The sequence below is a fragment of the Canis lupus genome, chromosome 4 (assembly GCF_003254725.2).
Source record: "Canis lupus dingo isolate Sandy chromosome 4, ASM325472v2, whole genome shotgun sequence".
Classification (NCBI taxonomy): domain Eukaryota; kingdom Metazoa; phylum Chordata; class Mammalia; order Carnivora; family Canidae; genus Canis; species Canis lupus.
The window spans coordinates 49,540,467-49,568,459 of record NC_064246.1 but is presented as its reverse complement, the minus strand read 5'-3'; the positions used below and the strand labels follow the sequence as shown (position 1 = coordinate 49,568,459).

The following is a 27,993-nucleotide window of genomic DNA, read 5'->3' as shown; positions in this document are numbered from 1 at the left end:
ATATATATTCTATAAGAATCTGTTTCTCTAGAGAACTATAATTAATAAAAACACATAAGAATGGAAGTTATGGAGCTTATTCTATAGCAGGTCACCTAATAACAGGAGCCTAAAGTAATAAAAGGTGAAGGAGCAGTCTACCTTTTCCGTGCTGAGAAATATTTTAGATAACGTGGATCCTTTTTGAAGTGATAACATCTCAGTCTGGAATTGCTGGAAATGTACTAAAGTCTGGATTTGCCCCAACAGAAAAGCTTTGACTTTAATTACACTGCACTGCTTATTGCTTTGTCAGAGTAGGACCTCTGGCAGGTGGAACTTTAGTGGACTAATGTGTATGAATTAATATAGTTTGTGGCTTAGAGCAGAGGAAGAAAATTGCAACAAATCTCTAATAAATTATAACATCCATTATGTGTCTGCTGACATTCTCTCTAAGACTTGACACAGGGCATAGTAAAATTGAAATGACACCATTTTCTTTCATCATTCAACAAAGAAAGTACTGATTTTGCCCAGTGTAACCAACATTTGATTTTCCTTTATTGTGTGCATGCTAACAACATTAAAAACTCCCTATTTTTGTAAACTCCTTTTGGAAACTGCAAAGGCAATTGAAGATCTTTGAATTGATCAAAAGTTTCTTTGCCAAGCAAAGTTTTGACTGTAAAAAAGTATGGGCCATCTGGGATCTTGGCAACAAATCTAGTTTGCTACTCTTGGAACAAGAAATTCTTCTGTCATTGTAACCCATGGGCATCAAATGATGTGAAAGATGCTGCCAGCAATCCTCAAATAATTCTTGCCCACCAGCTTAAAGTCACCAATTAAAATTTTGTCCAGAGTATTTCCGATTCTACAGACAATCTATGGCTTAATAGCAAAAGAAATTTTTTTACGGATTTTTCACTTCTTTGAGAAGTGAAAAAATGTTCAATGTGAATATTAAACATTAAAATAAGGAGTTCATTCATTTTTTGGATTAATTCATAAATTAATTGAACCATTGAATAAAGTAAATTTTATTATTCAGTGTCCTTCATTCAGCCACCTCAAAGTGCTATGTAAGGTAGCACAAACCCAGTGAAGCATTTATGGGAACAGATCATTGGACTTTGCTGTGTTGGAGTAGGTGCTTCTTAGTGGCAAGCCCTGTTGACTTCTCTGCAGGTAGCAACTATCATATAGGATCAATGTCAAAAACTTTTCTGAAGGTTAATTATTCCAAGTGACTTTAAAGTCAACTTGTGGATTTCTCTTCCAATATTACATCTTGGATTATGGATGACCTGAAACTTGCCAAAAACAATCTTGTGAGCAAAGTAAATGCTTAAAATCCAATCCCCTATACAAGTCCTATAGAATCCCACTGAGCATTAATACAGGAGCATCAATGTTTAACAACGAAAATTTTTCTAAGTTTTACCTGATTTGCTACCTTTATTAACTAGCATTTTTATCATTGTCATCAAAAAGAACAGTTGAAATCAAATGGATGTAAAACAAATAAAATGCATACTACCAGAAGAAACATTGCCTCCCAAATTTAACTTCATCTTTAAAACTGACCATATTGACTTTAAAAAAAAAAAAAAAAAAAAGCATACTTTGAGATGAGTTGGGGTTTTCCTTACTTTTTGCTTTCCATATTTAGACTTAAGCTTTATTATTTGTAAAGATAGTTTTTAATCCCTGTCAAGAACATCAGTTTCCTCTCAGTAAAGTAAACTGCACATGGATGTTCTCTGGAAAACTTCTCATCTACTTTTTGCCTTATTCCTTATTTTGTATAGATTTCAAGTCAATCATTAATCATTAATTTCTGGGAAAGGTGTTTTCTGGCTTACTTTATTCAGGAAAATTTGACTATTCTATACTCTCACATGATCAAATATCAGCCATTCATAGCACTTATCAATTTTAAGTATTCGTATGCATTTTTTGAACCCATCTATTTTTCTACTGGCCTGCATCTTCCATGACAGCAGGGACTGACTGTTTTTCTTTGCCATTTTTTCTCCAGCACTTAGAAAAATGATGGCACATGGTAGGAAGTTGCTGAAACTTTAGTAAAGAAAAATAAAATCTTATCAAATTGAAAGCTCTTGAATCTGAAATATATATATATATATATATATATATATATATATATATATATACACATATATATAATTCTATGGTAGATAAGACTAACAACACCTGGGAGGAAAGACTATAACCCTCAAGCTGTTAGGCCATTGATGTGCTCAGTTTCTACAGAATTTGAGAGAAAGAGAGACAGACAGACAGACAGGTGGACTTAGGACAATTGCAGAACATTTTAGACTAGATAATTTTGCTGAGCCCTCTAAGTGAGATCCATAGTAATAGTCTTATATATTTTATTATAATGCATATGCACAAATATACATGTATATATAACATACATGTAAAAGGCTCTACATATTACATAAATATGTACATATTTCACTGTTCTGTTTAAATATAAAGACACATGATCTCCAGTGCATCATTATTATTATATGTACTTTCTAAGCATCCTGTGAAATAAAGTGTTATTAAATTATCCCAAATGACTGTTTGTGACCTTCTCTTCCCCTGTTTCCATTTCAGTGACTCTTGAGAGACATGGCAGTTTTCCAATATTTACCAGGGGGCACCAATGTTGGAAAACTATTCTTTTAGTTAATAGAAAAATGTTTATTTTTTCCCTAAGATATGAAAAATTAAAACTTGTTATCCAAGCTGGTTAACATGAACAGATTTTTCTAAGACATAAACAAATACTTTTCTGACAGTTTCTTAAATTCTTACTTAAGCTAAATACAGGGAATCACTAATAAATAAAGTGCCAACATTGGAAGCATCACTAACAACTAATTAGTTTGATAATCTGGCTGGTAAATGCATGATTTTTACCATAGCACAAACAGGAGGTGATTTTGTCAGCCAGGATTTTTGCAGTGTGTTCAAGATGTTCACTTGTTGGGGAAACTGTAATGAATCAGATGGGACTTAGGAGCATAGCATGATGTGCAGTGGCAGCCTGCACCTTGTGTATGAGATCATATTTTACAACCTGTTTAATCTGCAGGTTAAGGTAACTTCCACCCTCTTTAACACCCACCTGACCCTGATTTGCCTAAAACACAGCTGTTATTAAAATCAACTTTAGATCATTACTAACTCTTTTGGCTGCTTAATCATCCAAGTGCAGTGCTGAGATGGAGAATTCAAGTGACATTCTAAAGTCTACTTAATTGCTAATAATAGAAAATACGCCTCAAGGAGAAAGCCTGGAGTTATAAGAAGAAATAATTATTCCTCTCTGCTCATAGACCATCAGAGTTGATTCTTACTTACTTTCAGTAGTTTCTTTATGAGCACAGAATTCTCAACTTTGTTTTCTAGATGACTGTTCTGACCATATTGAGTACAAATATTAAGTCTGAGAGCCCATTCAGACCCAAGTACCTAAAGGCAGAATATATCTTATATTAGGCACAGCAAAGGATAAGATGATTTTGATGAACCTATAAATGCCATGCTTAAAAGCCCCATTTTGAATAGTTCCCACTTACTGAACAAATTTCCTATTCAAAAGCAATTTAAAATGTTACAGGATAACTCAAGATCTTAAAACTTATGTACATTTGTTGACTGTGTACAATTAGAAAACTGAGTGTATTTTTGTGTATTTATAAAATATCTAGCATGTTGATGTTAATTTAAAATATCATTATCTTACTAAAATAGTAAGATATATAGTAGGATTAGTAAGAATAATAATAATAATAATAATAATAATATTTGTCATTAGTGACACTTATCTAGTATATCTATTTAAATATATTTTCTAATTTTATTTAATTGCATTGGCACAAAATAATAATATGTTCTAATGTTATTGTTACTCATTCAGTCAAAGTAGACAAACTGCTGAAACAGACAACCCCAAAAGATGAGGGAGTTATATAGTAAATTTATTATTAATCATCCAATGTGGATATGCTTCATAGTCAGCCTTCCATTTTGTGAACCCATTTTACAAGTCCTTGGAGCATTCTGCATTCATCCAATAAACATAGACAGGGAATGGGTAAAGGACTACTGGGTTGTATTTAATGGGACAAGTTCCAAAGTGTCTATCATCACTTTCATTCATAGTCTATTGGACAGAAGACAATCACATGGCCACGTTTTACTGCAAGTATATCAGGGAAAAAGTGAGTTTTTTGGTAAACATGATAGTCTCTGACAGTTCACTTTTATCAGTGAATAAAATAAAAATAGAAAATTATACCACCTCCCCAAACCAAACAAATAATTGAGACTCTAGATGTTATTTAAAGTTAGGTATGGCATTTCTAGTCATGATGGAATAACTGGAACCAGATGTGATATTCCATAATGGGAAATGAAAAAGCGAATCACCTGCTACAGACATTGGTCAATATGCTCTATGGGACTATGAGCCATTAGAAGAAAGAGAAAAAAGTGAGGTGAACCTACATACAATTACCTTGGCTTTCTGGGAGTACTTTCTGGACTAGAGTATAGGAATAAGGAAACCAAGCAAATTATTCAGTTGAGTAGACAGAGATTGGAGTTTGAGAAGCCTGAGGCAGCTGATATTTGTGGTCAGAGCACCAGAAAGGAGAGAACTAAACAGAGAAAACAACATCATAAATCCACAAAGGGGTTGCCGTGTGTCTGTGATTGAATACTAAAATGGATGTACCTTGAATGAAACTCTACAAGAGTGAGAAAAAAATAACTGGGGAATTGTAAACTAAAACACTCTTTTAGTTTACTCAAAGCTCAGAGGATTTTTCCAAGAAATGAGAGAGGAAGTCTTTTTTGAACACTCAGGCCATCCGGCAAAGGGCACAAGATTTTGTAGGAACGCTAAACTAGCTGTAAGACTACAACAGATCTGTTCAAAAAAACCATAAAAACAAGTTTTAAAAGGAGTCAGATGTTCTGCAAGTAACTTACTTCCAGCCAAATGAAGTGCATTAATCTGTAAAGAAAACAACAAAATACAGCTCTCAGTAATGTGATATTCAAAATGCCCAACATCTCTTCCTAGAAATATGGACATATGTAGAGTGGTAGGGATTAAAGAGGCAGGATAAAAGGCACATGGAGCAAAGGGATGAAATCAGAAAAGTATAGCGTGAGTTTGGCAGCCCTGGTGTAGACCAGGAATAAGAGAAAATGGTAGTGAAGTCAGGAAAGTCACAATCTAGAGGAGCTTTAAATGTTTTAAATGTTAGCTTCATCCTATGGTAAGTTGGGGGGAGGTAGAACATGGAAAATTTGGGAGGATACTGGTGACATAAATGAAGCAGCTTAAGCATTGGATATAGAATAGATGTGAGGTGGAGAAAAGAGGGGATAGGGTGAATATGAAAGAGAACAGTCAGGAATTAAAGATCTTTATTACAGTAGGATTGTGATTGTTTAGTTATAAGCCTGAACTAAGATGAGAAGGGCTTTGGAATGACTTTCCTTAAAGGATAAGAAATCTGTAGCTCTTTGAACAATTAGTGTTTCTGAAGGCCCCAGCCTGGACAAATTCTTGTAAGAGTGTCACTTTATTTATATTGAAAAACACTTCTCTAATTCTAATAAAGCTTACATCACTTCAATACCAAACATCTTTTGAAATGCATAGAAATGAAAAATGTGAGGGCAGTTGAAAGCCAAAGGCACTTGAAGAAGTAAATTATTATTAAAATAGAGTAAGTATACAGGTGTCTGGGTGGCTCAATCGATTAAGTATCTTGGTTTCAGCTCAGGTCATGATCTCAGGATCATGAGATGAAGCCCTGCATTGGGCTCTGTGCTCAGCTCAGAGTCTGCTTGAGATTCTCTCTCCCTTTACACTTCCCCACCATGCTTGCTTGCTTGCTTACTTTCTCTCTCTCTCTCTAAGATAAATAAAAAAATCTTTTAAAAAATCTCTAAAAATGCAGTAAATCTTAAAAAAAATACATATTCTAGACTTTGTGATAAACACCTGATTCTGGTGCTGCAAAGAAGTCCATCCAGAGTTACAGATATTTACATTATTTATTAATTTATTATACATATAGATGTTTATAATTTTAGAAGAAAATCTATTTGGTAATTTTCTTATTAACATTGACAAAATATAAACCAATTTTTTGACATAAGCTGTAAGGCAGACTTGATTTCTTCAGTTCTACAAAAGTATTTCTTTTTACGTAGAAAAAGTCTATTACTAATCTGAGAAAAGAAAACTGTCTCAGGAAATGAAAATACCATTTGTCCTTAAAATCTTCAGTAGTAAGAGTAAATTTTTGCTAATATTAATTCCACCATCAGTGCTGCTTTAACGACTGTCTCCCCTGGGAGCACTGTGAGTCTCTAAAAGTGTTATTCAACATTTCCCCAGAGTCTAATGAAGATAATTTGCTAATGGATGTTTTGTTTGATTTTTATCCAAAGGCAAAGGAGGACATAATTGATTAGCATCTGAATGTGAGAAACACAAGAGGTTCCTTTAAAAAATGATGCTCTCATAGTACAAACAAAAGCTATGATTAATGTTTTTGTCAAATCCATAAAAGGAAATGGAGAGGACATTGCCTTCTCCCATCAAAGATGTACAAAGATGAGAACTATGCTTTGGCATCATTTGTGCATTTCCCTTTGAATATGGCACTAGCTCACTCTTTTTAGTCTAGAGTTGTAAAGAATTGAATAGGCTATTAACATTTTGATCAATATTTAGTCCTGCACTTGCAAGTTCCACATTTGTTTAAGTTATAGTTTTAGCCTTGTGTCACCTGAAATAACAGATATTATGATGGTGCTTGGTTTGAGTTTATATTATATATATTTCCAAATATACATATAAATATATATATAAATATATATTTGGAAAAATAGATTTAGAATAAAATAATAAAATTTGTAAAAGCTCACAGAGGTATAATGTAGAAGTTTCCCTTATGCTTTTTACCACCTCCTGTTTGACAATCCAGACTTAACTATTAGTAGTTTCTCATTAAGCAGGTTTTTCTTTTTAAGATTTTATTTATGCATGAGAGACAGAGAGAGAGGCAGAGACACAGGCAGAGGGAGAAGTAGGTTCCCTACAGGAAGCTGGATGCGGGACTTAATCCCAGGACCTTGGGATCATGCCTTGAGCCAAAGGAAGATATGCTCAACCACTAAGCCATCCAGGCATCCCATTTCTCATTAACCGAAATATGAATAAATATAAGAAATTAATTGTAAGATGACCAAAAATGCCTTGCATGTGCAAAGCATTTTATAGTTTACTAAGACTTCTAATTTTTATACTTTCTGATCTTTACTCAGAGAATGAAGCTGAGATCTAGAAGGGGAAGTAACAAGTTAGATCATACAGCTAATGGCTGTAGAGTAGGACTTTGGTATGGATCTGCTCTCTTTAACCTTGCTTGCTATTCAATACAAGCAGACATGCTTACACAGTCTGCAGAGGATATCATAGTGCAGTGGAAGAAAAAGAAAAGATATAGATTCTTAAAATCCACTTGGTTAAATGAGATTAATTTTAGAAAAGCAATAACATAATATCAAAATGCATCAACCTCATAACACAGTGGGAGGAAATGGCCACATAGGAGAGACTGATGGATCTGCTGCAGACCTTAAAGGACTAAAAGAGTGAACAACCAAAATCAAGTTAATATTGGACTTTTGCCCCCCAAATAAGAAATTGTCCCCTGAAGTTGATAACCCATTTTTAGGCACTATGAATCGTATAAGATGTGCCTGAAATTTCTACCTCAGGGTTTCTAAAAGTGACTACTATGGCACACATATATTGTAAGATGCTTTAAAAAGAAATCTGTGCTTACACAAATTTGGGTAAAGAGGTATACTGTATTCTCTGTCTTATACCTTGAGAAGTATGAGAATATTAAAAAGCTCTGTGAATTCTGACTGGGTAAAAATCTGTTTAATGTTATTTATGCTAATTTTTCTCAAATTTATTTGACTTTGGTCCCATTATTGCATTCACACTCTTAACTTAACCAGGCACCATTTCTAGGAGATAGCATCTTAGTGTAGAAAGATTTGGACTCAGTGTACCTGGGTGGCTCAGTGGTTGAGCGTCTGCCTTTGGCTCAGGTCATGATCCCAGGGTCCTGGGATGAAGTCCCTCATCAGGCTTCCTGTAAGGAGCCTGCTTCTCCATCTGCCTATGTCTCTGCTTCTCTGTGTCTCTCATGAATAAATAAATAAATAAAATCTTTTTTAAAAATAAAAAAAGAAAGATTTGGACTCAATATGTATCAAGTCATCTAAAGAAATAAAGCATAATATTCATCCTATGGTATTTCATACCTCATTCTTGGTGTTGACTTTTCAAAGGTAAAAACATCTATGGATTCTTTATTGAGAACTGTCACAATTGCTTCCTAAACACTAATATAACCAGGGAGATCTGATTAGGGGAAGACATTTTTAACTTTTCATTGTTCATGCTACTTGACTTCCTTCATAACTAAATGCATATAGTCAATCCAATAATCAGCACATGTTTTCCTTGTTTACAATGCATTCTGTAGGACAGGCATTGAATCTGCCTCAAGGAGCTTGCAGTTCAATTGAGGTGGCTGGGTGTGGATACACTGACAAATTATATAACTATGTGATGTTAAATATACATCATCAGAAATGTCACAAGGCAGGCATGATTAATTGCCAAGTGAGTGTCACAAGTTGTTCACACACTGTGAGTTCAGAAGGAGTGAGGTCACAGTGGGTGGTAGTGACCCAAGGTGGTTCCTGGGATTCACATATGCTGAAGCATATATTTATGGCTGAGTCCAGGCTCAGTTTGAAAAATGGCAAAATGCTTAAAAGTAAGCAACACAATAACACATTTGCATGTTTGAATGAGAAGAGATGTAAAAGAAAAAATAGGAAATTGGCCAGTCTCCAGAGCTCTGAAAAGAGGACTTTGGAAGAAAACAGTAAAACAAAAGAAATGAACAACTAAAACTTATGTATTAATTAATTGAACTCATTACTTAATTATTGTTCATTATTCTCTTTGCTCACTTCTAAAGGAAGAGACGTGCAAATTAGTCTTCATTTAGATAGGGCTGAAGATGGTGGTAAAGAATGGAGATTGCCCAGTGAGGCAATTCTAAGTTTTGTCTCAGGAATACTAAGTGAAATTAGGCATTAGAAATTAATACAGAGATATTTCATTGATTCTGTAAATCAGAAATTAACTTAGTTAATAAAACAGCTTGGGAAGAAGTAAATTATATAACTAGATAGAATAAATCTTTTATTTTTTTTTTATTTTTTTTTCTTTTATTTTTTTAAACCAGTGCAGCATTTACAATATTGTTTATATCTGGAAGTTGGTATATATTTAAATCTTGGATATATAGACATTATTTGTCATACTTTAATGTAGATGTGTACCTTTTAAACTGTTGAGTATAGGCTATACAGATTTTTTTTCAGAATTTTAAAGTGTAAAAGAAACCTAGGTCATTGAATTAAACATCTCTGTCTTCATGTAGTATATAAAGGATGTATACAGCAGTAACTCCATGTGTACAGAGGCCCCCCAATTCTGTCTCCCCCATTATTAATTTTTAAAGGATTTATTTATCAGAGGAAGAGAGCAGGAGAAGGAGGGGAGAGGGAGAGTGAGAGAGAGACTAAAGCAGACTCTGCACTGAGTACAGAGCCCCACATGCAGCTTCATCTCACAATCCTAAGATCACCACCTGAACTGAAACCAAGAGTCAGACACTTAACAACTAGCTGACTATGCCACCCACGTCCCTCAAAGTGCTCCAGTCTTTTTATTTTTTTAATTAGAAGGCAAGTGGAGATAGAGGGAGAGGGAGAGACAGAATCTCAAGTAGGTTCCATGACCAAGGCAGAGCCCAGTGCGGGGCTCTATCTCACAACCCTGATCATGACTTGAGCTGAAATAAAGAGTTTGACATTAATAGATTGAGTGACCCAAGTGCCCTCCTACATTATTATGACAATATCAGACTCCAGAGAAGATAGGCATGGAGCCCCAGAATGGTACATTTGTATGTGTATACATATATACAAATATATATATACACACACACACACACATATGGGTTTGCTCTAAGAACCATGCTAGAGTGTAGTTATTACTAGGAAACTTAATTCAAATTAACTAAAAAATAACCATCCTCAAACCTGAAATCTAAACTTTAGCACAGTTCAAAACATTTTTACAGTACCAATAAAAACTCCAATATTAACTTATCAAACTTAAGCTTTGTCTAAACAGTTTCAAAATCTATTCTGAGCCAAAGCTATGCTCTGTATTTCTCTACCTCTAATTCCCTTGCTCAGTTCAGATTACTTCAAATCATGTTATTATTCCTAGTCATCAGAATGAGCCAGAATCATCAAAAAACCAGCATAGCATTGGAATAAAAGGATTGAAATTAGGCCAGTATATGATCTGCTTTTTCCTTCTGAGAAGTTTAATGAGATGTCCAATGTACTCATTTGTTCATTTTTAAAAATATTTATTGAACATCTACTATATGTTCAGCACTAAAGAGCACCGGGAGATACAGAGGGAGACTTGGCAATGGTTTTGCCCTTGCGGTATTTACTATTGCAAAAGAAGAAAATAGGCATTAAACAAATACCTTCCCCAAAATTTGTGCAGTAGATTGTGATATGTGTGCAAAAGCAGCAAAAACCCTTATAAGAAAAGGATACATGGCTCTCCAAAGCAAATGTTGCAGTTAGAAATTGGAGCTTGAATCAAAATGCTCTCATCTGTTCAACTAAATTTGGCTGGTGAGTGAAATTTTTCTGGATGTGTAAGTGATGCAAATTTATGCAAATACTCTATATCCTGACTCTTCACACCCCTTTTTGTACAATTTCCTTATTGGGCTCATTGCAGTTCAAATAATGTTTATACTGTAGAGAAAGTCTTAAGACTACATGAGCTTTGAAATTATGAAAAAGTTTACAGCCAGTTTTTTATATTTGCAACTTTAAAAATTTCTTATATTTTAGATTATTTTAAAGGTAAATATATTCATTTTAGCCTATCATTTTAGTTTGATAAAATTTCTGGGTTAAATGTAAGTTTTCTGATTTAAATAATTTTACGATACCCAGTTCTTATCTATTTTATTTTATTTCTTAATTTAACTGGTAGAGATGGAAATAGGTATTATAAAAACATTTATTGTGTCTTAATAATACAAATATTACAAATAATACAAATATTGTCTAAATAATACAAAAGATGAGATTAAGAAAAACACCAACCTGAGCATCATTCTGTTGGAAAAATATAGTACGTTTAAAACTATTTGCCGTCCTTAAATAAAAATTTGAAGAATCTATTTTTTTTTATTTTTTAAAAGATTTTATTTATTCATGAGAGACGGAGAGAGGGAGCCAGGGACATAGGCAGAGGGAGAAATAAGCTCCCTCTGGGGAGCCTGATGCAGGACTTGATCCCAGGACCCTGGGATCACAAACTGAGACAAAGGCAGACACTCAACCACTGAGTCACCCAGGTGCCCCTAATTTGAAGAATTTAAAATTATATGTAATTTGATGTCTTAAAAATGTGTGGTTATGACAATACACTCTGCCGATTTAATCTTCATTTGTTTATGTTTACATTCTCAAAGCACTTTTTTCTTTGTATTAGTTTCTTGAATCACAGGCCTTTTTTCATTACACTTTGCTTTGTAAGGTTTACCAAAAAACTCCTACCCAACAGAAATAGAAAGAGGTATGTAATTTGTGAGGTTTTAAATGGCACCTTTTTACTGTAATAAAATAAGCAAAGAATAAATAAAACCGAATTAAACTGAAACCCATTAGTGAGATATGAAATGACACAAAAAGGGACTTAAAGCATTTAATAGCAAATCTTCAAAGAGTGCCCCTTTGTGTAATGAATGTTTGACTAATATGGGAAGCCTTGCAGTGCCTTTCAGCATGCTAGGTTTTCCAGGGTCTTTGCAGCCAGGTGGAGGAGAACTGTGTGGTCCATGTATACATTAGTGGCGTCTTCCTATCTATAAGATTTAGGAAAGAGAAAAAAAGATAGAAAGCATGGAAATAAAGTCCAATTCTGAAATAATTTATTTTTAATCTTGTCAATGACTTCCATTATGTAGATAGTAGCTTCACTTTGTTCTTGTTTCTGACTCCTAGCACCTTGGTTTTGCAGTCATGCTGGGGAGGAGAGGGAGAAAATTGAGGGAAGAAGGAAGGAGAGTAAGAATGTGGAAACTGAAGGCAGGTAGTCAGGACTCAAATCTTCTATAACTTACATGATGCATCACTTTCAGCAAGTTACTTAACTTTTCAAACTTCAGTTTCCACCTCTGTGAATGGGTATAACAATAGTCTCTATTGCATAAGGTTGCTGTAATGATTTATGGAAACATAGCATGTAATGTGCTCTATATAATGCACCATTCAACAAGTTCTCTATTATAAGGAATCTTAAAGCAGAAGAAAGTATATGATAAACATCAAACACGTAGTAAGAGCAGATCCAAGCACTGAGAGGCCTAGAGAAGAGAGGGATGTAAATATAGTGACATTTGATGCATCATGCTGGTTTCCACACATAAATGAAGGAGGTATGATTAATAGTCTTAGGAAATCATAGTCAGATTTTGGCTTCAGAAGCTACACAATCGAAAATAGTTATCTCCCCCTTCCTGAATTTTCTATTGCGGTCACAATTCAATACTTTGCTTTATAGTCAAAGAGCTTCTTATTGGTTAAAAGAACTCACGTGGGTGTCAGTAGTCACACTACCAGGTGCTGGAAATACTGAAGCAATTTTGAAAGCATCCAATTTGGGACTGAGAATGCAAGAGTCTCTTAGAAACTGTTGTCATGCATAATATCCTCTGACAGAACTTAATATTTTAACTGATACTGGAAGAAGATACAGAAACTCTGGTGCTTACATTTCTCTGTTCCTGGAATTTTTATGTTAAATATTTGTATGCTACATAACTCAGTTCCAAATGTTTTAATGCTTCTCATAACTTCTTGTGACCTAACAGTGTTGTCAGTGAGTTGGGTAAACTGGTAGTGATCAGTTGGTTGAGAAGGTACAAATAAATTGTTCTATTCACCCCAAACATAAATGCAGCTGACTCTCCTTAGTGACAGAATATAAATAGATCATGTTATATAAGGCACATTGAGGGTTTTTTTTAACCTTTCAAAAGAATTAGCACTGCACATAGCATTACTATTTAAGAATTTCCTCTACACAGAATACATAGTTTAAATGTCTACCCCCCACTGACACTCATCAAAACCAAGAAAGCAAAAAGATCAAGAATCTGTATAAGCATAGAGAGAATGCCTTAAACAATGCTGAGAATAGGCATCTGGTTAAATGAAGTTTCCATTGAACAGAAAGTCTAGCAGAAAACTTAGTTACCTGTCACAAAAGTCAGGTAGCTGTTTTCACCAGCTTAGAAAATAAAGTAGCACACAGAAGGGTCCTTAAATCTTATAACTACTTTGTGAGTCCTGACTGCGTTCTTATTTGCTTCTAGTAGCAATGACAGCCAGGAGTTATCAATCTAGTTAATTTGCATCAGAAAGACCTTAGGTAGACTCAAATCACAGCTTCCTGAGGATGAAATCCTTTAGCAATTCTTTTTTTTTTTTTTTAAGATTTTATGTATTTATTCATGAGACACACACACACACACAGATTGAGAGAGAGAGAGAGATAGGCAGAGGGGGAAGCAGGCTCCATGCAGGGAGCCTGAGGTGGGACTCCATCCAGGGTCTCCAGGATCACACCCTGGGCTGAAGGCAGCCCTAAACCGCTGGGCCACCAGGGCTGCCCCTTTTAGCAATTCTTGATTCGGTGACATTGGTGGTTCTTTGTTATCTGCATTCAGATAAGTGTCTCAAAATAAGTTGAGAATAGTGCAGTCCTCCTTCACCACATGCCAGGCAACTTGATAATAAGGCAAATTCTTGACAGAATCTTTACACTAATCTTTTGGGATCAGTGGCAGGTGGGCACCATATGGGATATTTGAGGACATGGGTGATTTGCTCTTCCTATTGGGTGCAGCCCTCCCCTGCCCTACATGTGTTCTCTGTTAACCAGGTTGTAATGGCACATGAAAGAACTTCAGATCATTTCCTAGTGTCAATGACATCGCTCTCACCAGTGCATGTGACAGTTGTGCATTATTTGAGAACTTTGTTGGAGTCCAGATAGTATATTGTGTTCCTATCATCCTACGGGTCTGACAGCACCACTACAATGAGAAACAAGTGTTAATTGTGAATACAGGTGTATTGTAAACTGAAATAGTTGTATTTTCTCACCTGAAATACATTTTACTCATATTCTCAAATATCTGTACATATTCTAATTTCCTAATTTTTTTTGCCAGAAAATAAATTGAATGGTGCTTTAGAAAACATGAGGCCAAAAAGATGGGGAAAAAAGAAGCAGAATATGCAGTGAATCTCATTTTACTATAAATCTGGGCTGACTTGCCATATAATTAGTTAACTAATTAGGAAAAATAATTAGCATCTTAAGATTTTCACTTCATCATCTATACATTGGAGACTTTATTTCCCTGGAACTACTTCTCAAGAATTTTCAATTCCTAAGAAAAAGTATACTAAACCATATTTGAAGATTATAAAATATCATCTTGTAAGAAATCATTAGCACCAATTATTCTTTCATAAAAGAATAAATAGCCAACAACGAATTACATTATAGTCAGACATTATTTGGATAATTAATCAAATATAAATGCATTTATTTGTTTAGGAAAAAATGACAGGGGAGTAGAAAATATAGTTGGAATATGTTAATTTTTGCTAACATAAATTTCCCTTTACTAAACTTGTTCTGAGTAAGAGCATGATAAAAATGTAACTGAACAACTATGATGATTGCCAAAGGATTCATTTTGTCATTCTCAAGACCCACTCTTTTATTCAAGGACATGTAATAAAATAGGAAAAAAAAAGACATATAAAAGGGAAAATGGAGGGGGTTAATGCTTAAGAATAAAGTGAGTATATTTTTTATAGTCAGAAGAGATAGCCTTTATTGTGTTAATTTTTTTTAATTTGAGTATATTTGACCCACAATGTTACATTAATGACAGGTGTACAACTTAGTGATTTAACAAGCTTATACATTATGCTGTGCTGACCACAAGTGTAGCTACCATCTGTCCCATTACATTGCTTTTACAATACCATCGACTATTTTCCTTATGCTCTGCTTTTATTTCCATGACTTATTTCATAACTGTAGGCCTATATCTCCCCCTCCTCTTCACTCATGTTGCCAAACCTCCAAACCCCTTTCTTCTGACAACCATTAGTTTGTTCTATTTATAGTCCTGATTCTGCTTTTTGTTTATTCACTTTTTTAAGATTTAATTTATGAATGGAATCATAGGATATTTGTCTTTCTCGTCTGACTTCTTTCACTTAGCATAATACCCTCCAGCTCTATCCATGTTGCCTTAAATGGCATGATCTCATCCTTGTGATATTCCATTGTATGTATGTGTACATAGATCTATATACACATACACATACACACACACACACACATATATATAGAGACATACATACATACGTACACAAATATATCACATTTTCTTCATCCATCTATTGATGGACACTTAAGTTGCATCCGTGTTCTGGTTGTTGTAAACAATGTTAAAATAATCATACAGGTGCATATATTTTTTTGGAGTTAGTGTTTTGTCTTCTCTGGGTAAATACCCAATAGAGGAATTATTGGATCATATGATATTTCTATTTTTAATGTTTTGAGGAACCTATATACTGTTTTCCACAGTGTCTTCACCAGCTTACATTCCTACCTACAATGCACGAGGGTTCCCTTTTCTTCACATCCTCACCAACACTTAGTCTTTGATTTTAGCCATTCCACCGGGTGTGAGGTGATATCTCATTGTGGTTTTAATTTGTATTTCCCTGATGATGAGTGATGTTGAGTATCTTTTTATATACCTGTTGTCCATCTGTGAGTTTTCTTTGGAAAAATGTCATTTAAGTCCTCTGCTCATTTTTTAATCAGATTGTTTTTCTAGTATTGAGTAAAGTGAATACATTTTGACCTGATGAAAGAAAATATCATTATAGAGATGAAATTATAAAACTATAAGGCAATAAATTAATTTATAGATAAAGCATCCCAACTTCTTTGCAGTCTTTATTTTAATGACTACTGCAGAGCATTAACCTGAGAATAAATAAGTTAATGAAATAAATGGTGTTTCTATGTGCTTTTTCTCATCACCCCTTATCTGCCACAAGATATAGCAATTCTGGTATCACTGGAAATAAACCTATCAATTCATCTGGTCTCTTTCCTTGCCTTTAGCTAAAAGTATTTCATTTGTCAATATAAGCTAGGGCCAAAAAAATCAGGGAAGAGTGGAAAATCTTTTGAATAGATGTTTGAGTTCATTCTTCTCACTCTGTAGATGGTGGAAACCAGGCTCATTTAGTTCTATGCTTATGTGAAGCCAGGTACCTAAATTAGTGGCCAGAAGAGGAGAGAAATTCAAATCTCCTGACTTTGGCTCTTGTCTCCTTTCAAATATACCATGCTCCCAACATTTAAAACTTAAAGTATTCAAGTATGCATTAATGAACTCTGATCACTTCATCATTAATTTTATTAGAAATCAGAAGATGGTAGTGTGATTTTCTAAGGGAACAGTGACAGCATACTAATGAAGATAAATTATTCTTAATATATCTATTTTATTTGATGTTTTAAATTCAATATTATTAAATATTCATTTATGTCCATAAAGTGTATAGATAAAAAGTAGAGGACCTCTTTCCCTTCTCCCAAACCCACTTTTTCTATTATTTTCCTTTCTTTTAAAAAAAAATATGTATTTATTTTAGAGAGAGGGAGAATGTAAGGGGGAGGAGCAAAGGGAGAGATAATCTTTAAGCAGACTCCCCACTGAGTGTGGAGCCCAACATGGGGCTTGATCCCATGATCCTGAGATCATGACCCTAAGATATCAACCTGAGCTGAAACCAAGAGTCACCACTAAACTGACTGCACCACTCAGGCACCCCTCCATTATTTACCTTTCTTAATTGATATGTATTCTTCCCATTTTTTCAATGAATTGAGAATCTCATCCATACACATAAACATGCAAAACCTCAAGATGGTTTTAAGTACAACAGGCTAGACAAAAGAAATTAGCTTGTAACTAAGGACACTTATTGGCTTACCTTACTGAAAGTATAGATAAATGTAGGCTTCAAGGTTCACCTAACCCAGTACTTCTGACCATGTTTCCTTGAATTTCTTATTGAACTATGCCTCCTCTGTGCATTGAGCTTCAAGTGCAATGACTTCAGCAGTTTTGGGTCTTATATCCACATATAGCAACATTTTAAGAAAGACAGAAGTGCTTTCAGAAACAATCCCAAAAAGGGAAGAAGAAATTTACTACAAGATCCCCAGCAACTCCTTCTCATAGGACATAGGGCTATATTGGATCACATTCTTAAACCAATTACTGTCAAGGAAGAAGGTTTTAGAGAATCTTAAGTAGGGCCACCAACCATGGAGACACACAGAAGAATGTAAATTCCTGAAGACAATTTGGATTCTGGTAAGAAGAACATACAGATGGAAAAGAGGCAATTTACAATGTTCACTAGGTACATACAATTAGTTTTCTCTCTCTGGAAATAAGAGTTCTATAGATCTGTAGATATAGATATACATATCTTGAACATCTTTCATGCCATCATACAGCTCCATTCTTTTTAATTGCTTTATAATAGGTAAGAATACAAATGTACTACAGTATTTAATCAGCAACCTAGTGGTATGAATCACTTCCCAAATTTATCAACTGTGTTTCCTAAATTTGGGTAAGGCCCAAATGAGAAGCTGTTATTTTTTATTTATTTTTTAAAGATTTTATTTATTTATTTGACACAGAGAGAGAACACAAGCAGGGGGAGCAGCAGGAATAGAGAGAGAGGGAGAGCAGGCTCTCCACTGAGCAAGGATCCCAAAGTGGGGCTCAATCCCAGGACCCTGGGATCATGACCTGAGCCAAAGTCAGGTGCTTAACCAACTGACTCATCCAGGTGCCTGAAGAAGCTTTTAAATAACCCTTTTCATAAAGCCGAAGCCAACTAACCAACCAAACAAACAAACAAAAAAACCACAATCCTAAACTATCTACATTTTATAAAACATTAATGTGAAACTACTTTGGTACCAGAACTGTATGCTTGGTCCTGTAAATTTTGCATGTAGCACCCAAATAGTAGTTAGTGACATTTCATACAGCATGTTTCTAGTTCTCATGAACAGCAAAATGCAAATTCTTCAGCAGTAATGAAGAGGAAAATGAGAATGGCAAAATACTTTATTCAAAAGTCACAAAGACCCAATTGAGACCAGAATTTCTTCCCAGTAATTTATTTTAGATAAAATATGATAGAAATGGCTTTGAAACATATGAATACTATCTAGCTTTCCCAACTAAAAGAGTAATGATTAGGAGGGAGTAAGTTGGCAGAGGAGTAGAGGATCCTAGTTTCATCTGGCCCCTGGAATTCACCTAGATAGCTAATGAATCATTCTGAACACCTGTGAACACAACCAGAGCTCTAAGAAAAGAATTGCTACAACCCTACAAATCGAAAATGGATCACTTTTTGGAAGGTAGAAAGTGCAAAGAAGTGAATCTGAGGTGATGTATTAGAAGATAAACCGTGGGGGTAGAGAGCCTCTATAAGCCAGATACCAGAGAGTGATATAGCAGTAGAGCGCAAAATTGGAACTTTTAGAAATCTGTGCTGATGGACATCCTTCTCTGAAAGATGCTCAGGTCGTGAAATGGGGCAGACTGGTAATGACTGGTAATGACTGGATCATTATTTTGAAATAATGATAATAAAAATATAAGCTGGGCTTGAAAAAAGCATAGAAGACACTAGAGAATCCCTTCCTGGAGAAAGAAAATAACAAAAATCTAATCAGGTTGAAATAAAAAATTCTGTTAATGAGATGCAATAAAAAAAAACGGAGGTTCTAACTGCTAGGATAAATGAGGTAGAAGAGAGAATAAATGAAGTAGAAGAAAAATGAGGGAGAATAAAGAAACTGAGAAAGAGATAAACAACTACTGAATCACAAGGGGAGAATTCACAAGATAACTGATACCATAAAGTGAAACAATATTAAAATAACTGGGGCCCCAGAAGAAGAGGAAAGAAGGTGCTGCAGAAGGTAAAATGGAGCAAATTGTAGCTGAGAACTTCCTTAATCTAAAGAAGGAAACATGTATTCAAGTCCAGGAGGCACAGAGAACCCTCCCCTCAAAATCAATAAAAATAGGTCAACACCTTAACATATAATAGTGGAGCTTGCAAATTTCAGAGACAAAGAGAAAATTCTAAAACCAACATGAGACAGCATAACCTACAAGGGTAGAAACATAAGACTGGCAGCAGATCTATCCACAGAGACCTGGCAGGCCAGAAAGGTCTAGCATGATATTATATATTCAGGGTGCTAAATGAGAAAAATATGCAGTCAATTCTTTACCTAGCGAGGCTGTCATTCAGAATAGAAGGAGAGATAAAGAGCTTCCAGGACAAACAGAAACTAAAAGAATTTGTGATTCTAAACCACCCCTGCAAGAAATATTAAAGGAATCCTTTAAGTGAGGAAAGATCCTCAAAAGTAACATAGACCAGAAAGGAATAGACAATATACAGAATCAGTGACTTTATAGGTAATACAATGGCACTAAATTCTTATCTTTCAATAGTTACTCTGAATGTAAGTGGGCTAAATGCTCTAATCAAAAGAAACAGGATATCAGATTGGATAAAAAGAAAAAAAAATCAAGATCTGTCAATATGCTGTCTACAAGAGATTCATTTTAGACCCAACAACACCTCCAGATTGCAAGTGAGGGCTGGGAAATGATTTATCATGGTAACAGACATCCATAGAAAGTAGCAATCTTTATACAAGACAAATTAGATTTTAAACCAAAGACTGTAATAAGAGATGAGGAAGGACACTATATCATAATTCAAGGGTCTATCCAACAAGAAGATCTAACAATTGTGAATATTTATGCCTTTAACATGGGAGGAACCAATTATATAAACTAATTAATAACAAAATTAAAGAAACACTGATGATACTACAATAATAGTTGAGGACTTTAACACCCCATTCACAGTAATAGGCAGATCATCTAAGCAGAAGATCAATAAGAAAACAAAGGCTTTTAATGACACACTGGACCAGATGACCTTCATAGATATATTCAGAGCACTCCATCCTAAAGCAAGAGAATACACATTCTTCTCAAGTGCACATGAACATTCTCCAGAAGAGATCACATACTGAGTCACAAATCAGGTCTCAGCCCATACCAAAAGATGGAGATTATTCCCACCATAATCCTTTGAAACTTGAACTCAATCACAAGAGGAAGTTTGGAAGGAACTCAAATGCATGGAGCTTAAGGAGCATCCTATTAAAAAAAAAATGAATGAATAAACCAGGAAGTTAGAGAAAATTTTTTAAAATTCATGGAAACAAATTAAAATGAAAACACCACCTGTTTTCACAGCTGATACAGCAAAAGCAGACCTAAGAAGGAAGTATATAGCAATACAAGCCTTTCTCAAGAAACAAGAAAGAACTCAAAGTCACAACCTAACCTTACAGCTAAAGGACCTGGGTAGAGAACAGCAAATAAAGCCTAAACTCAGCAGAAGAGAATTAGTAAAAATTAGAGCAGAAATCAATGAAATAAAAGCCAAAAGAATGGTAGAACAGATCAATGAAACATTGAAACTAGGAGCTGGTTCTTTGAAAAAAATTAATAAGATCAATAAACCACAGGCCAGATTTATCAAAAAGAAAAGAAAAAAAAAAAGGCCCAAATAAAATCATGAATGAAAGAGGAGACATCAAAGTGAACACTGAAGAAATATAATTATAGGAACATATTAAGAGCAACTATATGCCAATAAATTAGGCAATCTGGAAGAAATGGATGCATTCCTAGAAATGTATAAACTACCAAAACTGAAACAGGAAGAAATAGAAAACCTGAACAGACCCATATCCAGCAAGGAAATTGAAGCAGTAATAAAAAATCTCACAACAAACAAGAGTCCAGGGCTGGATAGCTTCCCAGGAGAATTCTACCCAACATTTAAAGAAGAATTAATACCTATTCTTCTGAAGCTGTTTCAAAAAATAGAAATGGAAGGAAATTTTCCAAACTCTTTCTGTGAGGCTGGCATTATCTTGATCCCCAAACCAGACAAAGACCCACCAAAAAGGAGAATTACAAGCCAATATCCCTGATAAACATGGATGCCAAAATTCTCACCAAGATACTAGCCAGTAGGATCTTAACAGTACGTTGAAAGAATTATTCACGATGACCCAGTGGGATTTATTCCTGGGCTGCAAGGATGGTTCAACATCCTCAAATCAATCATTGTGACACAGTGCATTAAGAAAAGAAAAGACAAGAACCATATGATCTTCTCAATAGATGAAGAAAAAGCATTTGATAAAGTACAGCATCTTTTCTTGATTAAAACTCTTCACAGGGTAAGGATAGAGGGAACATACATCAATATCATAAAAGCCATATACAAAGCATCCATAGCAAATATCATTCTCAATGGGGAAAACTAAGAGCTTTGACCCTAAGGTCAGGAACATGACAGAGATGTCTACTCTCACCACTGTTGTTCAACAAAGTACCAGAAGTCCCTAGCCTCAGCAATAAGACAACAAAAAGAAATAAAAGCCATTCAAATCAGTAAAGAAAAAGTCAAACTGTCACTCTTCACAAATGACATGATACTGTATGTGGAAAACCCAAAAAGACTCCACCCCAAAATTGCTGTAACTTATATAGGAATTCAGCAAAGTGGCAGGATATAAAATCAATGCACAGAAATTGGTTGCATTTCTTAACTTCTCTTAAGGAATCGATCTCATTTACAATTGTATCAGAACCCATAAGCTACCTAGGAATAAACCTAACCAAAGAGACAAAGAATCTGTACTCTGAAAACTATAGAACAGTCATGAAATAAATTGAGGAAGACACAAAGGAATGGAAAAACATTCCATGCTCATGGGTTAATAGAATAAATATTGTTAAAATGTCTATGCCTCTTAGAGAAATATGTACATTCAATGCAGTCCCTATCAAAATACCATCAACATTTTTTTCACAGAGCTGGAACAAATAATCCTAAAATTTGTATGGAACCAGAAAGACCTTTAATAGTCAAAGGAATGTTGAAAAAGAAAACCAAAGTAGGTGGCATCATAATCATCACAATTCTGGACTTCAAGATATATTACAAAGCTGTAGTCATCAAGACAGTGTGGTACTGACACAAAAATAGGCACATAGATTAATGGAACAGAAGAGAGAACCCAGAAATGGACCCTCAACTCTGCAGTCAGCTAATCTTCGACAAAGCAGAAAAGAATATCTAATGGAAAGAAGACAGCCTCTTCTACAAATGGTGTTTGGAAAATTGGACAGCCACGTGCAGAATGAAACTAGATCATTTTCTTACGCTATACACAAAAATAAATTCCCAAACTTTCATCCAGAAAATGGATGAAAGACCTAAATGTGAGACAGGAATCCATCAAAATCCTGGAGAGAACACAGGCAGCAACCTCAGCTACAGCAACTTCTTGCTAGACACATCTCCAAAGCCAAAAATGAACTGTTGGAACCTCATCAAGATAAAAAGCTTTTACACAGCAAAGGAAACAGTCAACAAAATCAAAAGGCAACCTACAGAATGGGAGAAGATAGTTGCAAATGTCTTATCAGATAAAGCACTAGTATCCAAAATGTATACGGAGCTTATCAAACTCAAGACCCAAAGAACAAATAATCCAATCAAAGAATGGGCGGAAGGGATGCCTGGGAGGCTCAGCAGTTAAGCGTCTGCTTTCAGCTCAGGGCATGATCCTGGAGTCCCGGGATTGAATCCCACATCGGTCCTCCTGCATAGAGCCTGTTTTTCCTTCTGCCTGTGTCTCTGCCTCTCTATCTCTCCGTATCTCTCGTAAATAAATAAAATCTTAAAAAAAAAAAAAAAAAAGGAATTGGCAGAAGACATAAACAGACATTTCTCCAAAGAGGACATACAAAAGGCTAATAGACACAGAACAAAATGCTCAACATCACTTGGCATCAGGGAAATACAAAACCACAAGGAGATACCACATCACACCAGTCAGAATGGCTACAATTAACACAACACATCTTTGTGGATGAAATAAATAAAATTAATAAAATTTTAAAAAGCAAAGGCATGGACCTTGCCCTCTATTGGAGGTTATGGTATAGAAACAGTTGTATTGCAAGGTCAAATATCCTAAATGCTATAAGGCAAGGCTAAAGTTCTATGTGACAAGTGAAATTAAATAACAGTAGGTGAAGTCAGTAAAATGGGGAATCATTAGATCTTTTAATGAATCGTAGTTCTGTATCCTGCCTACATGAACTGGAAAAGGCTTATTTTATTTAGAGTTATTCTGGGTGCAAGGAACAGTAACAAAGTAACCTCAAGGAAGGAGGGAAAGGGAATTTATTATAATGAGACATAGTATGTCTCATATTCATGGGCATTGAAGTACAGAGATCACTATATAGCCAGGGATCACAGAAACAGGAAAACTTTAAGAAACAGAGTCAGCTCAGGAGCTGAATGGTGGGCAGTCCAGCCTTGCTAGTCTTGCCTAGTCAATCTCTCTCTTAATGTCAAATCATTACTTCTCCCTCTTTGTGCTCTTAATACATCATCACAGCAGTTTTCTTTTACTTTCTTTGGTTTCCATTGCCCCTTTCTTTATTATAACACTTGTACTTTGGTTCCAAATGCTAAAACCTTCAATATTGTATTCTTAAAATGTCAAATGAAGGGGCACCTGGGTGGCTCAGTTGGATAAGCCTCTGGCTCTTAATTTCAGCTCAGGTCATATCTTGAGGTCTTGGAATCAAGCCCTGGGTTGAGCTCTGAGCTCAATGGAGAGTGCTTTTCTCTCTCTTTCTGCCCCTCCCCCTGCTTGTGCATGTGCTCTCTCTCTCTGTCTCTCAAATAGATAAATTCATCTTTTTTAAAAATTCCAAGTGGAATATCTTGCTTGTCAAGTTTCTGTTTTCTATTCAGACAGTAACTAACCCCCCAATATATAGGGCTAAATCTAGGGCAATCTGTGGCTCAGGGTTATGTAGCATGCTGACCTTTCAGTAGGGTGTCAACAGTTACAAATTTCTGAGAAGAAATCATGGGAAAGTGGGCAGGTACAAAATACAACTAGTGATAACATGTACTTATTGGCTGTTTTTTCAAATTATAAAATCAATCAATGGTTAAAGAAAATTCATGGTTATCTCATCACGATGAATTATTATATGTATTCTGGTACATTTTTCTCCAGTCTATTTTCATGCATATGTTTTCAATACTATGTACTATATACATTTTTTAAAAAGGAATGGGATCTTACTTTTTGTATTTTTATAAATCTCACATTTCTGGTTGCTTATATATATTCCTTATTCTCCTAATACCACTAATTTAAGTGACTATATAATCCATTTTAGAAATTCATCATCTTTATTTACCCCCAATTCACTGCAATCAGACTTGTATACCCAATAACATTGTGGTAAATATCCTTTTACATAAATATCTCTATGCACTCTGATGAGGTCCTTAAGATAGATTCCCAGAAATAAAATTACTAGATAAGTTGCATGAATTTTTTAAAGGCTATCTAAATATATTGCCAAATCACATTTGTAAAAGTTTATTTTTACTTTTAGTAATTATATAAGAAGTTATCAGTTAATTCTTATCAATTATCCTTAACATGAGGCTAATGACTTTATCTGGTAGACTCTTTCTATGAAGTTCAAAGACAAGATTTCTAAATAATGGAAGAGTGAGTTGTTAACGTTGAAATATGAATTCTAGAATCAATTGGGAATATTCCTTATTTTGGAATTGCTTTCAGATTTGTAATAGAGCATAGAGCAAGCTGCATAGCAAAATTCTTTAAAAATTTTAATAGCATCAAATAGACCAGCAATCAATACAACTCTCCACATTTTTAAATTAATTTACAGAAGAGGAATACACACAGAGCTGTGGATTCCAAGAGGAAGAAATGGCTAGATGTGCCACAGAAAAACAAACCAAGCAGGCTTCTTAGGGAAAATAACGTTATTCTGTGATTAATACTGAAATTCTTATTATGAAATAAACACAAACTGGCTAAGCCTGTAGCTGGAGAAAAGAAAGGAGAGATTTGACCAGCTGGAAAAGTGTCTCATCTCTGCTATTTCATATAGTTTGGAATTTATTTATTTATTTAATTTTTTTTTTTTTTTTTTTTTTTTTTTTTAGTTTGGAATTTATCCTGAGAGTAAGAACAAACCACTGAAGGGCAGAACAAATTAGAGGTTGTTAGAACAACCCAGGGAAAGACGAACAGAGATTGATAATGCTGAAGTCTTGGAGATCAGTGAAGAGACTTGGAGGTATTTAAGAGGTAAAGTCAATGATGTTTATCCATCAATTAGATGTGGATTTTGGGGAAATGGGAGCTGAATTTTTTAGTGAGTTTATTAGTGGGTGGAGGATCTGTGAGTATAATGCAGAGCCAGGTTGGTTGGGTCAGTTTGGTCTTTATTAAGTTTGAATTAAAGGATATGAAACTAATAATACACTGCATGTTAATTAAATTTTAAATAAAAACTTTAAAAACAAAAACAAAACAAAAAGAACTACTGGTGTCTTCTTTCTGAATTGTAACTGATACCATGTTCCAGAATTTTAATGGCTCTACTCTACACTCAGAGGCAAATCCAAAGTCCTTTAGAGTTAAGTCAATGCTTAATCTTGCCTACCTAATTACCCATTATTACCCCCTATCCCTTTCCCTCTCCTTCACACTGTTGTTCTGTTGTTGCTACACCCCTTCCCAACTAGAGCCTTTGTAGGAGCAGTGCCTGAAATGCCCTTCCACCACTTTCCCTCTTCTTGCAGCTAACTTCTGCTGGTTACACAGACTACAGCTGTTTTTCTAGCTCTACATTCTCATGACAGGCTATGTGCTTTGTAAAAAATATCATATAGTTGTTAATAAACTGGCTTTTTTTCCTTGTGTAATATTCTTCTACCTCTATAGGAATATAAACTCCATAAGGTCAGGTTAGAGACTTCTCTGTTCGTTTACTTCTATGTACCCATTGTCTCATTAGTTTCTAAATATAATGGGCAATCAATAAATATTTGTTGTAAAAATAAAATAATGGATGTTGAGGAAAAAAAACATCATAAAACCACTTATAATTAGTATTATTTTAAATGATTTTTAAAATCATCCTCTGGACCCTCAATCTGGATGCCAAAAATTACAAACCGTGTTATGCAAAATAAGACAGGAAAATAAGTTAATTTAATCTCACTTTCAACAATAAGAGCAGGACCACCCAAAGGATATTTTTTAGTAAAATTTAATGAACCAGAAATTTACTGTTTCTGAAGACCCTATTCCCCCAATATTTCCTGTTGTGGTGCTGGTAAAATATATGTAACATAAAATTTACCATTTCATTTCCAAATTTTAAGATTAAGTAAAGATGTAATGTATGTGGTAGAGAGTACTTAGCTGTTCTCCAAATCTGTTTCTTCTATTTCCTGTACTTACAGCTGTACTTTATTTCCCAGCTGTTCCATTAGTTCAGTGTGTCCATATGGTTGGGTTGTAGCTCATGGCATGTGGAGTGTGAGCAGAAGCAAACATGCTCCCTTCCATACTTGCTTCATAAAAATACGTGCACTGAGAATTCCTCCATTTTTTTTCTCCTTATCTAGTGATTAATGAGAGGACTTCAAGTATAGTAGACTCACAATATGGAAGGATGTTGGTTTCCTGAGTGATCACTTAGAAGTGCTCACTTGCATCTATGATCAGTTAATGTGGAGTGGAATTTGGAATTTTGATGCTTTATCGTTGCTTTATTCTAACAAATACAACGTGCTCTCTACAGCTGATACAAATATTGACTGATAGTTTTCCCCAGGTATTGAAGTACTGAAACATAACAATGAGTGCTTTTCCTTTTGCTCATTTGTTTTCCTCTTAACTGAGCAGCATCTGGAAGTTAATGTTAGTGGCTGAGGAGACAAATAAAACAAACCTATATTACCAGTAGCAGGAATATAGCTTAGGATGGGCCACACATTCCTCAGAGGATGACACAGTTCTCCAAGGAATGCCTGAGACAGACCTGAGTTCACATCAGAATATAACGGTGGATACTGTGATACTGTGGTGGTGGCATTTATTTCTTCTAAAAACATCTGAAGCACATGCTGCATGCACCTTTTCTGAATTGAATGCTCTACTTAAGAAGTAATTTGCACATAGTTCCTATCCTAAACTACTACAATTCCCAGCTGAGTTCTACTCCTTACGAAAAGGGAAACGGGCCTCGTGTGCAGATATGCCATGTCACCACCATTGGCTCCCTTTTCAGCTCCTCAGGAAGACAAGAGGGGAACACAAGCAGATGCCTGTGACTGGGGAGAATTTGACAGGATAGAAATTGCTTTCTGAGAGAAGGGAGGAAGTTACTGACTCTGTTCTGAATCACTGTATTTTAATGGATCTGATAGTGAACTCTGCTAGGGGTAACAATAGAAAAGCTAGTTCTACTTTCCCTTCTTAAAATTAAAACAGTAGCATTAGAAAGCTCTGAGAGATGGAGACATCTTTAGGTTAGTGAAGCTCACCTAGAATGATTCTTTTATAAATCAGCCAAAATCACT

At 35.0% G+C, this 27,993-nt stretch overlaps 1 long non-coding RNA gene across 1 annotated transcript; it reads right to left on the bottom strand.

Annotated features, from left to right (window-relative positions):
- Positions 1–1,042: 1,042 nt before the first annotated feature.
- LOC112651986 (uncharacterized) lies at positions 1,043–27,114 on the bottom strand. Its single transcript, XR_003131191.3, has 4 exons — positions 26,870–27,114; positions 16,087–16,193; positions 3,364–3,474; positions 1,043–1,295 (listed from the first exon to the last, which is right to left on the bottom strand). It is a non-coding gene; the product is annotated as an uncharacterized LOC112651986 (long non-coding RNA).
- Between the last annotated feature and the right edge of the window lie 879 nt (positions 27,115–27,993).